The sequence below is a fragment of the Schistosoma mansoni genome, chromosome 4 (genome assembly GCF_000237925.1).
Source record: "Schistosoma mansoni strain Puerto Rico chromosome 4, complete genome".
NCBI lineage: Eukaryota > Metazoa > Platyhelminthes > Trematoda > Strigeidida > Schistosomatidae > Schistosoma > Schistosoma mansoni.
In genome coordinates, this window is record NC_031498.1 from 20,768,953 (window position 1) to 20,773,995 (window position 5,043).

At 33.6% G+C, this 5,043-nt stretch overlaps 1 protein-coding gene across 1 annotated transcript in view; it reads left to right on the forward strand.

Moving 5' to 3' along the window:
* The window catches only part of Smp_165340 (retinaldehyde binding protein-related), a gene marked incomplete at both ends in the record, with an annotated part of 21,650 nt that overhangs the window by 7,161 nt on the left and 9,446 nt on the right, over positions 1-5,043 (forward strand). The gene's annotated exons all lie outside the window — the stretch shown is intronic.

Sequence of the window (5,043 nt, forward strand, 5' to 3'; positions counted from 1 at the left end):
CTGTTTCATTTATGTAAATTTTATAGGGAATGTTTAAACTGAAATCACCGGTAGAATACTTCCTGCTGTAATATACTACTTTTAGATCATATGATTAGGGTTGTGGAATTAGTGTAGCTCCTGTTGACACCGCTTTATCTCCAACATCAATAATGCTTCGACTTTTGTTGTAGGCATCAAAAATCAACCTGAACATCATCACAGGGGAAGATATTTTCGAATATTCTGTTTTCTGGAGATTCTTGATAGATCTCACTGACTATTTCTATCAGTTATTGTGAACACTCTGTGTAAGCTTATATCCCTTACATTGACGATAGTCTATAGAAACTCATTCTTCATCCATCTTTGCTTATATACAGTAAACAGTTAATTTGCAAACTATTAATCAATTGTCTCAATCTTGACCGTTCCTTCTGCAAATATCAGTCCATAGTCTTCGATTATTATTGTACATACATTTTCATATCAATTTCGTTTCGTTATCGATCTTCTACTGAAATACATTCAATGCTCGACCATCATTATATACTACTTATATGGATATAAGTAACCCACATCACAAACAAACTGTTGAATGACATCAATAGCGAAATAAAACTGATTTATTTTCTATTAGCTTTCTAATTGATATCTTACAATAAATATATATAAGCATTCAATGTATTCATTCAACCAATTAATATCAGTAAATCAACACGATGAACTTTAAGAGAATGACAAATAGTCATGAAATATAAGCTTATTAACATTTATGTAATGAAATGAAACGAAACCCGATAGTCTAGTCTTAAATTCATTCACTTATGAATGACCCACTTAAAAATAGAACATTTAGTCATTGAATCAATTCCAATTTGAATAACATTTGATCGTGTTTATTCTTGTGTGAAATGTATCAGTTTAATAAAAGACAATAATTGAATTTGGTAACGAGTTATTATTTTGATTCCATTATTTATTCAATTAAAAGGTTGGAATCATTACCATGGTTTTCATGATTCAACTGTGCATATCAAATTGGCACATTCTAATCAATACTGAACTATAGTTTTAGTTAGATGATTTATTCTTTCGTTTGAACGAGTAGATTTCATTTGGCATGATAACACAAACTCATATTCCACTGAGTCATTGAGCACACTTCTATTTAACAGACAATAACAAATTACCCTAGAAAATGATTCTTTTCAATCAGCTTTTCTTCATGACTCTATATTCACATAGGTATATACATTTTAAAATACACAACAGATTCAGTACGAATTAATTAGTGCTGAGGCTGTTTCAATATCGTAAAAATAATAATCTTTAGAGAACAATATGATTTTAAATTTACTTAGTATTGTTTGTTTGGATCTTCCCATTGATGTTTTTAGGACTGCAACTAGTCAGTCTCTAATTTGCATATGTGCATACTGTGCGTATTGCCTCGATATAGCCTGAATTCACAAGTATTATAAGCAAAGATGGATAGTGGCTATCAGGACTCAGTGGCCAAGTGGATAACGCGATGGCGTTTGAAGCGGACGGTACTGTGTTCGAGTCTCAGAGTGAACATCAACTCTGAGATGCAGGTACATCCAACTGACGAGTCCCAAATAGGACGAAACGCGAGTCAAACTGGATTCCACTGCTAGCCACTATCCATCTTTTCTTAATATGATTTTAATTTTTACATAGATTCTCCTATCTACTTACAATTTAAAGCAATTATTGTTTAAACCCTTACAAATGAATCATACAAACTGTTTCTTTAAAAAAAAAGAGGCATGTTGTTATGACTGGTGATTGACTGTTATGACTGCGTCACCAATTGTTATATTTGATCATCGCTGATTGTTATGTCAGAATCGCTTATCACTTATACTTGTAAAGCGAGGAACCACTGCAATTCCCACGACACGAAAGTAAGAACACAAAGACTGATACAAGTGAAGATTTATTAACCCTAAAACATGACGACGACCCTAATCGAAAATACACTAGTTTATATACTGATTTGTTCACCCATTTTGATTATTAATCAGGATAAAATAACATATGACAAATACCCAGAATTATAACAAATCACATGTTACTGAGAACAGTCCATGTTAATAATGCCACACTCAAAGAAATTAATTGTATACCGGATAAAATATCACACTGGGAAACAAACACAAATACTACATTGAGTAATGATCATAATGAATTATACATAGGAAAGTAATGTCGAACAAAAATCATAATGAGTAAATCAATCTAATTTTGACTTTTCTTCACATATATATAACTTAAATCACATTTATAGAGTAATTCTTGGTCGAATTTGCAGATATCACAGATACAGACCAATAGAAGGTCAACAGATTTACAAAAGATCTTCAAAATCCCTCATCCAGTTGACTACGTATTTAGTTAGTTAGATGAGTATTCTAGAAGAAAAAAGACCACCATGGATAACATGGAAACACTGAACGACCGATTCGTCCTATTGCGGGACTCCTCAGCAGTGCGCATCCACGATCTAGGTTTTCCATGGTGGTCTAGTTCCAACTGACACATGATCTCAACTATTGAAATAAGTTTTGATAAAAACCAAGAAAATAAACGAACATTTTATCCAAGATATCCAGATATTCAAAAATGAAATTATTTACTACTGTGAGAAATCAACAAATTTGAGTTTTATCATCAAAAACGAATGAGCAGAAATATACCAACAGTTTGATTTACAACGTCTTTGAAAACATAAAATTCACAGTAGAAAAAGAGTTGAACAACAAATTAATATTCTTGGATATGTTGATCATTAGAAACAATACAGGAAAACTGGAGATTCATTAATATCTGAAACAAACTGAAGTGGATCAAATCTTCAACTATAATAGTAACAAACCGAAAACTCACAAAGTTAATTTATAGCACAAACAAATTAAGAAGTATGTTTAATGACGATTTTTCAAAAAAAACTACCATCCAGGCAACTTGGTCGAGATTACTGAAGCTGTTTGGAGTAGGTGTAGTGCATAAATCAACAAAATTACTTCAGTCAATCTCACGCATCCAAAGGCCAAAACGACCTAGAAGAAAAGCCAAACATAATAAACTGTTCCAACTGCGAGAAACATTACATCAAATAAGGTGTGAGACCTTTTTTTTCGTGTGAATGAACACAAACTAACTGGCAAACACTGTACTGTATCAGTGCACGTCAATAATTGTGGTTATACATTCAGCTAAGATGTCGAGGTTTTGGACAGAAGAAATATAAAGAGTGGAGAATTTTCAGAAGCTAGGCATTCAGATTAGTGAGCAATCAATAAACACACCGAAATCAATTATATTGGTCAACCGTTTAGAAAAATCATGAACCTATAAAGGATCAAGAGTTAGGTCTAAGGAAGAGACAAACAAAAGAAACATACAGACAACAACAAGAAACTAGCCAACAATAACCAATCAAGGTCAAAAACGATGGGACAAACTGTCAATCATTTGTGGATAAATTCGAATACCTCACTTCTACCTGATGTTTGTGTTGATGATGTTGTTCAGAAGAACAGAAGTAGCTTCGTGATCAAACCATTCAGCTCAATGGACCAAACATCCACCTAAAATCATCCATTCAATCTAGAAATCTTCACCAACGACAATTATTACTTAAATTAGTAGAATTAGGAATGACACTATCAACCTCGATTAATACTTTTCTATAAACATGATAATATGTAGCAAATAAACTCATAGGCTTTAATGATAACTAACATTCTAATTCCTAGATTGCAAACAGATGAATGGGGTCCACAACATGAATGATTTCATATAAATCCGTTACAGGTATCGTTTTTCGTCTATGCAAAATTTATAAAGTGGAAAGAATTCCATACTACAGGTATTCATGGAATTGGCGATGAATAGTTAGCAACTTAATTTATCTATTAAGATGAATATGCCAATTACAATACTCAAAGATATTATTCAATTAATGAGCTTACCAGAAAAATCAACTCCCTCAAGATTGTAGGTACACCTTACTGATAAGTACCGACTGACACAAAACCATGATTTAGGGTTTCCTATAGACCACCAAACACCAAAACAAAGTCTAAACGATTTCAAGTCACTTAGACTAGTGACCGTATTACAACTTGACAGATAAAACTTGTTCCGAACCAAGAACTAAAAAAACTAAACGTTGACCATAACTCAGTAATCAATTAATATAGATGAGTCTAAAATTGACAGATTACATAACAACTCATGATAGAATTGAAACAGTAGTGTTAAAGAGTTGGATTTTCATCAATATTTACGTAAGAAACTAAAGTAACCAACAGTAACAATAGTTTGATGAGAGCGAAAGAAACTTTGCAGAAAATGTTCAATACATCCAAACTATACACCCGGTTTCACAACTGTCCAATCATAACAGCTTAAAGTAAAATTCACATAACTGTCTAAATTAGTTTGGCTCATCCATGTACATTTTACGTTTGAAATGTTTGTGCACAGCTTGTTAGATCTAACTCAGAATTAAACAAGTTTATTGTCAAATTTACGAACATCATTCTTGATGATAAGCAGAGTTGGATGGTGGCTAACAATAAAATCCAAAACACTGATTTTGTCCTATGTGTGAGTCACCAGCTGAATGTACTTGCAACATTTGAGTTGAGGTTCACTCCAGGACTCGAATCAAGTACTGTTCGCTTCAAACCCAACCTCATTATCCACTTAGCTTACGATAGACCACACTTCTTAACATAAATAAAGAGTTCACAATTGATTGATCACTGGGTGGTGATCAATGTCATGCATGTCAAGTCCTTCTTAGTGCTGATCGAATGCTATCGATCAAGTTGCAATGTGGCCACCAGTCTAGGTGGCTCGACACTGCGTGCACTATATATATTGAGGTAAGATGGTGGTTGGAGGTGGTCAACAGGAAACCCTGGACCCGGGTTTCGTGCTACTTGACACTCGTCAGCAAGGTGTACCTGTAATCTTGAGGGAACTGATGCTCCCTGGCGGATTCGATCCCGTGTCACTCAGCTTCAC